Genomic DNA, 11,619 nt, shown 5'->3' with positions numbered 1-11,619 from the left:
TTAATTAATGAGCATTGTTTGAGAATTTAATTACTGCCAACACTAATTTAAACTCTCTAGAATCATGGGCTCATTTGGCATTAGAATTACTGTTTAGTGGCATGAAATTGTAACCAAGGGTGGAAATACATCAGCGCCCTACTAAGGGTTCATGTTTTTCCCAAAAATTTTGAAAAATTAAAATTTTACCATCTACATTTTTAAATTTTGCTCTTCCACATTTCAAATACTAGTTCCGCCCCTTATTATAACAAAAGTTGAATGACATGGGAAAAAAAAAGAAGAATATTTGATATAAAAAAAAATAAAAGTATTTTTTTTATTTGAATAATAACAAATAAAATGATTAATATAATGTAAGATGTGAGAATGTTATGAGTTAATTTTGTGTAAAGTTATTAGCATCGCCAAACCCATGTGCTTGTTGCAATCAAATTCTATGTTTAAAGAAAATGATAACAAATAAAAAATAAAAAATTAGTCATCAGAGTTTGACCTTTTATCAAACACCTCTCCTAGATTTAGAAAGTGAAATCACTTTTTATTGTGTCCTAGGTGACAAATAACTTATTCCTATGAATTCTTGCCATTTTTTTGCCGGGATAATTGTGAAATTATGCATTTAGCCACAAGAGATATAAAAAATAAAAAATATTTGTAGGTGGTCGACTACACTCTCTAGCTAAACCACCCTTTAAGGCCAAATAAGTGGTCAACCACCCTCAAGCTCACCCTTTTTTTATAAAAATCCTTTTAATTTTAATATTTTTAAAAATAAATATGTAATTTCACAATCACCCAATTTTTTTTTTTTTATTTAACGTGGGTTATTTTTCAGGTAGGAACACCACATGAATCGATTTGTCACTTCTTAATTTCTAGGAAGTTATTTGTCAAAGATTCACATTTGAAAGGCTATTTTAACAATTATATATATATAAACACAATAGGAGTAGTAAAATGTCAAAAAAATAATTAAATAAATCCTCGGATAGAAACATTGATGGTACTATACGTGCATGCCAGTAAGTTCCTTTAAAAATAAAAAATAAAAAATAAAAACAATGGGGTAGATTGATTTGACAATTGACAGTATTTAACAGTCAATAATTTACTCTCGTAGACTCACGTGCTCTAGCTCTACCAAAACTACTGTAGTATATTCGTTTAACGCCGTTAGCTCCGCCTGACTCACCTCCTTCTTGGGAAATACACGTTGGGACGGCGTTAGTCAACTGTATCCTCTTTAACTTTTTAACCTCGAAACTCGCATTACTGTCATCATCAACGTCACGGTAAATTTTCTCTGATGTAATTAGTGCCAAATAATTTTTGTTTAAACTCGGTAAGTGGGTCCAAAATAAGTTTTACTGCTTTGATTTTCTTCCTCCCGGTTGACTATGTTCCTTTCCCCTTCTGATTGATCAAGTTAACCGGCTACCGCTTGAGATAGTTCTTTTTTATTTTCTCAGGCTTTGATGTTTTGGGTCAATCATGTCCCATGTGGCACGTGACTTCTTCCTAGTTAGAAGTCCAACGCTTTGGTTGGTAATCAGGGTACTAATTGGCTAATTGCACGGTCAATGGGCTTCGTGATTACCGAGGTAACCAGTTATTTTACCGCTTAAATTTTCCAAACCATGTGGAATTCTTTTATGCCCAATTTTTTTTTTTACTTGCATTCCTATGGTTGACCGAAAGTTTTCAAGCATGTACATATTTTAACAAAATAAATGATAAATTGCATTTATTGTCCAAGTAAACATAAATTTAGATTTCCGAAAATAAATTTGAAATAATTGAGAAATTTAATGGTTTTTGCGCGAATAATATTGTTCTTAGTAAATTCTTTATGGATTATTATTATTATTATTATTATTTTAATGTTGAAAGTTTTAAATTTGCGTTTAACCTACATTCATTCACATATCTAAAAGAATAATATATGTTCTAAGGATACTTCAATCGGCTGAAACTACGTCTCATAGAACGAAAATCACTAATTCAAATTCTCTTCCTCCTTTCCCTTCTTTGATATAAATATGTCTATATATATATATATATATATATATATATATAATACGTAGCCTGCTCCTGAATGCATGACAGGCCACATGCAATCCTACATCAGAAATTTTATATTATTCATAGGTTTAATTATTTACTTTTTTGAGAAAGTTATAGGTTGATCTTATCTCTAAGTGGCGATGATGTTTTGGTACTGTTAAGGATAATATTGCCTGGTAAAAGTGCTCTCATGCATCACTCATACCTCTGGAATGCGTGGAGTTAATGTGGGTTATTAATCATAAGTTGAAAAGAAAAAAAGAATAAAGATATCAATCGTCGAGTACCTATAACATTTCAAAAAAGCACTGCACTGAAAAGTCAGCCATAGATTTGGCTTTCTTTTTCATTTTTTTCTTCATCTAATTGGACGAAAAATACTTGATAATTATAAATTTATAATGTCAATGTAGAACCGTTTACCTTGTGATTGCTTCTATATATTATAGTCCCATCTTATGTTTAGTGTTTACAATTTCAAAGAAATTGTCTATAAATTACCCTACATTTATAAATTTTAGTTTCATGCACAAATATTGATACTAATAGGATATTAATTAAATAATTAAATAATTATTTAATATGATACGGGAATTGAATTTAAACTTTATTATTAGATGAAATCGGCTCAAAACCATATATATACGCTTGAGACCAAAAGCTAATTCCACTAAGAGGCCCAGAAAGAAGATGTTGACAACGGGCTACTCAAATTATTAAGCAGCATATTTGGAACAAAAGCACTAATTCACAATTCCACGTAGTAGAAGCCCATTGGCAGTGAGAGATGTATTGGCCGAAGAATCCTTGTCCCTTCAATTTCATAATCATGCGTTTAAAAAATTAAAAGGGACACATGCATCCCCCTTTGACCATACTCCATGAATAGATTTTAAAAAAGATTTTTGTACGAGTACATTGACAGAATTAATTGCAAACAAATTAATATTATAAATTTTTCAACGCTACCACCAAAAAAGAAAAAAAAAAATAGCAGCTTGCACATGGAAATTCGTACAACCCATATGATATATACTATATAGATCCACAAAAACGAGAGTCGAGGAAAATCTCTAGAGCCATGATTTTTGCTTGGATGTAGGGAAAGGCTCTGCAATCACATGAGATGAGTTGCATTTACTGAGGATCTTTCTTGTTGTCACCCCGATAAAATGCCCGTACTGCTTCAATGCATGAGAAGAAATGCATAAGCCCATTTTGGAATAAAATATGAGAAAATTATTAAATTAATCCTTTTTTTTTTCTTTTTTCTTCTTTTGCATTGATTGATCATGTGGTTTATTCTTGTATCAAATCGATTTATGTTGCATTCAAATTATTTTAAAGATGATTGAGTTATCCATGTCAGCACCAATATCATCTTGCCACACATGCTAAATGCTGAGTGAGCTTGACATGCGATAAAAACCCAAGACAAAAAAGGAGAAAAAAAAAAGAAAGAAAGAAAGAAAAGGGGGACACAACTACTCTTTAATCGTTGCAAGTAATAGCTCAACTATCTCCGAATTTGACATTGAGAGGTGGCCAAACCAACCCCAAAATCAAAAAGAAGTGATTTGGATATGCTTTTGGCCTTAAAATGTTACAAGTAATTCGACCACTTCCAAATATCAAAATTTGGAGTAGTCAATACGGCTTTTGGCCTTAAAAGATTACAATTGATTCGACCACTTCCAAATATTGCGGCCACCACCCTAGTGCAAGTGCTTGCCAAGAGACTAATGAAAACCTTTCCATAAAGACAGATGCCAATGATGGGTAAACCATATTGCCTGCCCTCACATGTCCAACCACAAGAAATGCATGAACAGACATAATTATAACACAAAGATTTAATAAATCAATTGTTTATTCCTATTTAAAAGTGTATGATGAGTTCGTTTCATGGAGATTCGTTTGAACCGCCACCAGAACAAGGTAAAGTCACATGCATGGACAAGGCAGTATAGAGGAGGGGATAATTAGTCCCACAAACTTAATTAATTATAGTCCGAGAGGGCTAATTAACAATCATTTTGTGTGATTGAAATTGAGAGATTTCACTCTTGGTTGGTGGGTTTGTGGTTGGCATTATTGGAGCACATGCTGCTAACTGATCACTGCTACTCTCCCCTCCAACCAACTATAATTCATCTCAGCCTTACTATCTCCCTAGTATACATTTAAAGGTAAATGTATAAAATTGTTTGACAAAATAACGTAATGAAAAAAAGTTGGAGAGATTTCACCGAAACGATCATTTGGGTGCTTGTCATGTGACAGGTTTCGACCCGTTTGATCAATAGTTTTAATATTTTTGTATGTAGTGGGCTTGAGTGGGTCCACCTATTATTTATATCCCACAATAAAGTTGTATATAATTTATGTACTATGCATTTCTACGATTTTGTTAGTTAGTTCTTGTGATTTTATAGCCCTACACCTGTCCACCTCAATCACCAGGGAGCTTCATATATATGCAATGCCAAAAAATTGTACCAGGATGATGTGAACGGTGACCGGTTATCATATGGCAAACGTGTATATATACCACGTACAATGCAACAAGTTTCAGTCCACTGAATGCAGAAAAAATATTCTAAAACTGTTGATATCAGACAGTTATAATTACACTCATCAAATGGTAGGGATTGCCAGGGCTCTCTGGTAATGATTGCGATGACCAGGTATTAATGGATACCGACCTACGTACACAACATGCTTCAATTTGGTGGTAGCTAGGAAACACACGTGGAATCCTGGCTGTAGAACACGAATTTTGTTAAGGATTGCAAGTCAAGTAGCGGCTGTTGTTGTCTGAGTTCTGAGAGGGCGATGTGGCAGCATATATACAGCACATAAGTGAAGCAATTTTGAGCATATCTTATAGGATTCTGGTGAGATTACTACAGGACTTTGATATAATATGTTGAGAAACTATATCTTATTTCAGAGTTTTAATTAATGGGTGGTTCATCAATATTAATTAATGCTAGAAAATGATGTGCGTATGATTAATCATAGCTTGACAAAAATGATTCTAACCGCACAACAAGAACAAAATCTCAGCTTAATGGTTAGTTGATTACAACTAATCCTACCAACAACACCGACTTTTCCATTGATTTTCCACCATATTCATCATTACTCTTTGACACCAATACTCCACAAATATCCCCCTCAAAAATTACATTTTCAATGCTTATATGAAATGAATACAGTTTTCAGAGGACCCAATCAACTGTTCGGGGCAGGACACGGAAAATGACTTTATCTTTTAAGGTATATAGTCTTCGGCTGTGTAAGACAGCAATGGAATAGCTTTAATTCTACATCATCTCATCCAGAAGCCACTCAAAGACGCCACAAATGGCCTAAAAAGCAGAAAAGAATATGTACGAACTCAGCCTACTTTGGAGATCAACAAAGAAATGCAGTTTATTTTACCCTTTTGGCGGGTACTTTTCATTTGCTTGGTAAAAGAGTAACAATACCCACACATTTTCCTTTGATTATCTCAACAACCCATATCTCCGCCGTCATTGTAGTACTGTTTTCCGATCCTACTTTATGAAAGAGGTGGTATACTACAATGGGAACAGTGTTTCAATTTTCAAAGTACTCCTTGGTAAAGGTTTGTGAATCCTAAGGCAGAGACACCATCATGTGCCATCCAACTTTACATGATTGAAATAAAACAAAACTTGATGATGATGCATAGAATCCAGAATAAGCGACGAAGCCTTGAAAAAGACTAAATTTCTTTTCATTTTTTTTATCATTTAATGGGGTTTGTCATGATTAAGCTTTGCACTAAGAGGAGAATAAGTGAAAGCCAATACCACACATCACAGGGATAATAGTATTGGATGCCATGGGAAAAGGTCAAGAATTGCAGATAGAAAAGTCAAGGAGTACAATAATCAAGTTCATACAATTGTCACATCCTGCATAATTACACCTATAGAATTGGTGAGAGGAGATTAGAGATGAGGTAGAAGTGTACCGTTTTGGGGGTCAGGTAGAGTATTATTCAACGGCGAGATACTCTGTACCAAGAGCAAATCATAATGTTGACATTCCAATAACTCTAGAATTATTGCTTCCACTAACAAAGATCCTACTTTGGATAGAAAAATCTACCAACTATACAAACAAAGTGGCTTATCCTTGTACTCAAAAGTCAACATTGGCATCATATGAATACTAATATGCGTTACATAGGCTGTAGGATCTGATTAATTGCCTCACCTGAAAAGAAAACTCAATCGTGCATATCAGGTACAGTTGCGCACTCATCTCCATTGGCTGTAAAATAAGGTACTTTTTAGCATAATTTCGTACAGGAAATTGTTATTGGTAAACATCATATCAACTTTGGTAGAAAAGGGATTTAAAGTAGAAACACTCCTGAAATGGTACCAAAGCTAAGGTGATATAAAGTATGATATCGAAGTAATGATTTTGATTTTGAACATTATCTTTGTTATTTACCTCTAATTTTAATATTAGCTTCAGATTTTCAATTCTGATAGGAAACAATTGTCTCACTTTCAATATCAAGTAAAACATAGGGGTGGCAATTCGTGTTTGTTGTCTGGTTCGGGTCGTATCAAGACATGTGTATATATAAGACTATATAGGTCAATCATAATTCGACCCATTTAATTAAATGAGTCAAACTTTTCAACCATAACCTTGTAATTTTGTATTGAGTCCATGAGCTATGTCAAAAATTGCTTGTCATTATGTTATGAGTCGAGTTCGGGTCGTGTCGAAACATTAGTATAAGACTATATAGGTCAATCATAATTCGATCCATTTAATTAAACAGGTCAAACTTCTTAATCTTAATCCTTTAATTCCGTGTTAAGTTTGCTGGTCATGTTAAAAATTGCCTTAACCCTTATAAAAGTGAGACAATTCTTGGTAAATTCTATAAGCTCTCCAAGTAAATTCTATATGCATGTGTAACAATCAGTTACAGAAGTTGAGTAGACATAAGAAACCAAAAGACAAACGAGTTAAATAAATTGGATAGGCATGAGGAAGAAGACAAATGGGTTACATAAGTTGAATAGACATGAGAAACCAAAAGACACTCTTAATAAAAGACTTGTAACTCCTAAACTTGTTCATTGCCTTCGCTGCTTTGATTTGCTTGGGATTTCTTGTCAGGAGAACATTCATCAGTAAGACGGTCGCACGAATGCAGATTTTACCAAACAGCATAGCCCCTTTAGACTACAAAGAGAATTCAGCCCATATAAAGCTAAATCCTGGGCCCAATTACATCTAGGGCTCCTAAAACAAGTAATATCATTATGCTAGTAGATCATGACAGAGGAGGAATGTAAAAGATAAGGGATTTGGAGTGGACTCTGGGAGAGAAATCCTAAAAAAAGGGATCCCCAATCTCATCAATAGCACCGTTTATTATAATATGCTATATAATAATTACCGAAACCTTTATTCTGCACCCAAAAAAGAAAAACATATATGCCATTAAATATTATCGTATTCTACCCTATATAAAGTTTATAACAAAGACAACTAACAGCCATCAAAACATAAGCATCGCATATAAATGATGAGATCACAAGATAATACGCTCAATATATACAAGTTCTAAATTAACTAAAATGATATCAAATTCAACTGTATAATTAACTTTGATTTTTCGTCTTATTAAAAAGATAGACAGTTGAAAATTACAAAAAAAGAAAAAAAGAAAAAAAGAAAAAGGGAATCAATTAACAACCATTGATAGATTCATTTTCAAAAAAAAAAAAAGAAAAAAAGAAAAAGGGAATCAATTAACAACCATTGATAGATTCAAGGGTACAAACTTAGATTTCAAGTGAAACAAGGCTCAAAATTAAGGACACAAATATAGCACAAATTGATGCATGGGAAGAGGAAGTTAGATGGGCCAAATGAGAAATTAATCATGCGATTAATTTCTCAATCCGCCCGAGTTCTTTTGTAACATCTACCATCGTCGGCCTTATCTCCGGATCGCCCTCTATGCATGTGAGACCAAGCTGCTGCACAGCTTGCAATTGCAGCTCCACACCAACTCCTCCTTCTGCCAAGATTGCAGGATCCCCAATCTCATCAATAGCACTGTTTCTGAAATAATCCATCAACTTTTTCTGTCTTTCAAAAGAATTCCCACACATGTCATTGTTTTCAGAAACTAAGCTCAACAAAGCAGAAGCATCATGTCCAGTTAAAAGTTGTAATATAATCATACCAAAGCTATAGACATCAGTTTTCTCCGTTACTATTTTCGTAGTCCAATAGCTAGGGCATAAGAAACCTGCAATCCCGCTCACCTGATCAACTTTCACGTGAGTTTTATCTTCAGGAATTGTAATGGAACGTGAAAAATCTTCAAGTTTGGGAACATCATGCTAGTCTAAGAAGAAACTTTCCAATGTTATACCTCTATGGACGATGGGCCTTGAGAAGGCAGTATGTAGATATGCAATTATATGACCAATCTGTCTCGCAATCTTTAACCTGCTCTGCCACTCCATGGGAGAACCTTGTCGTTGAGAGAGATAAATTTGATCAGCAAGGACTCCATTTTGAGCATACTCATACACTAAAATTGGACATGAAGTCTCGAGACAGTATCCTACCAGCTTTAAAATATTTTTGTGAGCGCTTGTCTTTGCAGAAATTCCTATATCCGTTAGGGCAAATCTCTTGAAAAATGTGAAATACCTCTTAATGAAACGTATTCGGCCTTCAATATAGGAGAAGGTACGGATGGGAATAGGCCTGCCATTACAAGAGGCAACCAGCTTCTCCAATACAAGCCCTCCATTCTCTAGAAATGCTCTCTTTCTCTCTCTTTTGCCTACCTTTCCAAACCAAAACTCACTCTGCAAGTGCAGCTGGGACATTCTTTTTCCGGCCACTGTTCAGAGCTTGAATATTGTGGCCTAGCTAGCTTTAATCCCCTTTCCCCTTAGCGTCGACGAGAGTAGAGGGAGATTTCGTGGAAAGTAAGCGGCAGAGTCTTCTTCGTCAATGCTGTTTGTTAGCCTTAATTTAATTTCTTGAACTTTTAGGGTCCCCCCCATTCATTGGGCAACATGTTCTACGCGTCAACTATATCTCTCTCTCTCTCTCTCTCCAATCTATTCGTCTTCAATGTAGCCTTTGTCAACTTAGAAATTGCTGAGAGCATTCTTAACTATTTATGCAAAATTATGTTTAAAATAGCTAATCAGATCTTACTTTTTCTACCTTAACTAACCACTTTTCAAAATCTTCATCCAACATCTTATCTAAATACAATTTAATTCCAAAACTTAAACTTTTCTTTATATGTTGTAAAAAAATCTATTGCACCTCTTTTAATAAAAAGACATATTAACATTACTCAACACAATTACACATAAAACATTGCATGAATGTATAAATTGTGAAAAAAATTTACTATGACAATGTCCTTAATTTTAGTTTAATCTATCTAAATTAAAACATGTTAAAAATTTTGTTCACATAGGAGTAGTTTAAAATGAAAAGAAGTACAAAGAAAAAAAAAGGGGGTCAAACCCCTAAACCCTAACCCTCTAATTTTGTATTGAGTTTGTGTCGAGTTCACTAGCTATGTCAAAAAATTGCATGCCATTATGTCATGTGTCGAGTTCGGGTTGTGTCAAAACATTGGTATAAGACTATATAGGTCAACTTTAACCCTGCACATTTAATTAAACGGGTTAGACTTCTCAACCCTAACCATTTAATTTCGTGTTGGGCTTGCAGGTCGTGTCAAAAATTGTCAATCCTTGTAAAAGTGAGACAATTCTTGGTAAATTCAATAAGCTCTTCAAGTAAATTATATATACATGTGTAACAATCAGTTACAGAAGTTGAGTAGACATGAGAAACCAAAAGATAAACGAGTTAAATAAATTGGATAGGCATGAGGAAGAAGACAAATGGGTTAGAGCATTATCTAAGTTTAGGGAATATGTCCAAAAAATCTCAAAAAAGGTCCCACAGCAGACTCCCTAAATGAACCCTAAAGATTATGATTGCTACAGTGAAACCTAATGTTTTGGGTTCCACTATTGCAATTAATCCTTATGATTATTAAAATCAAAAAAATGATTCTCTCTCCTCTCTCCTCTCATGAGTCATGTCTCACAATTCTCTCTCATCTCTCCTCTCATATATATAATATAATTAATTTTTTTTTTTTTTAATAATATAGGAAATGATTAAGGGAAGTTATTGTGGTGTATTTTGACATAGAGAAGCAAAAAGTAATTTAAATCCTTAAATATAGAAAAAATAACCAAAAAAACTGCTATGAATGCTCTTACTACATAAGTAGAATAGACATGAGAAACCAAAAGACACTCTTAATAAAGACTTGTAACTCCTAAACTTGTTCATTGTCGTCGTTGCTTTGATTTGCTTGAGATTTCTTGTCAAGGGAACATTTATCAAAAAGATGGTCACACGAATGCAGATTTTACCGAACAGCATAGCCCCTTAGAGTACAAAGAGAATCCAGCCCATATAAAGCTAAATCCTGGGCCCAATTACATCTGGGGCTGCTAAAGCGATGAAAAGAAAATCGTACTATTTAAAGTTTAGACCCTCACAGGCCTGAAATATAAACCCAATCCATCCACATTGGAGATGGGCTTTGTCGGGCTAGAAGTAACCTCCTTCGGCTTACTTTGGATTAAACTGTGGTTTTCCTTCGCTTCTATTTTTCTTTTTTTGGTCTGGGATTTGTGAGTTGATCAGCTCCCAATATTTAATTCAATGTTTCACTATTTTTTGGGTCTGGGATTAAAGTGCGGCTTACATTTTGCATTTCTTCAATTCGATACAATATTTACAGTACAAATGTCCCTTTTTATTGAAAAAATGTGGTATGTGGAGTAAATAGAAAAAATACTATGGTAAATATATTGATAAGAAAAATATAGAAACTCTATAATCTAACAATGGGGCCATACCTTCTTTTTTTTTTTTTTTTTTTTTTTTTATTAGATGACAATGAGACCATACCTAAGAGCCTATTTGAGATTGCGTTACGAAACTTAAAAAATATTTTTATTATTTAAAAAGTTATGCCAAAAAAAAAAAAAAATTTGACCTGTTTGGTAAAAAATTTCAAAAGCATTTATTTGACTTTTTCACTTTAAAAATGGCTCAAACGCATTTTTGAGAAAAACTTGTGAAGCATTTTCTAAAAAACTATTTTTGACTTTAAAAACTTTATTTTTTTAACGCAATCTCAAATATGCTATAAGTCGAAAATCAAAGATATGGACTACCAGGCAACTAACTAAGGTGGTGGCTGTGTCATAGGAGCACAAGATAAGGGATTTGGAGTGGAATTAGGGGAGAAATCCTAAAAAAAATTGGCACTTTCTCAATTATCTTATATCTTATTGTATGCTATATAATAATTACCGAACCCATTATTTTGCACCCAAAAAATAAAAGAAAAGAAAAGAAAAAAAACATATATGCCATTAAATATTATCATATTCTACCCAATATAAAGTTTAT

At 33.7% G+C, this 11,619-nt stretch overlaps 1 pseudogene; it reads right to left on the bottom strand.

Annotated features, from left to right (window-relative positions):
* Nucleotides 1–7,917: 7,917 nt before the first annotated feature.
* Nucleotides 7,918–9,022, bottom strand: LOC132168423 (non-functional pseudokinase ZRK2-like; annotated as a pseudogene).
* Nucleotides 9,023–11,619: the final 2,597 nt, after the last annotated feature.

Source organism: Corylus avellana, chromosome ca2, assembly GCF_901000735.1.
Source record: "Corylus avellana chromosome ca2, CavTom2PMs-1.0".
In the NCBI taxonomy this organism is placed as follows: Eukaryota; Viridiplantae; Streptophyta; class Magnoliopsida; order Fagales; family Betulaceae; genus Corylus; species Corylus avellana.
The sequence above is the reverse complement of the archived record's forward strand: the minus strand, read 5'-3'. Positions and strand labels throughout refer to the sequence as shown.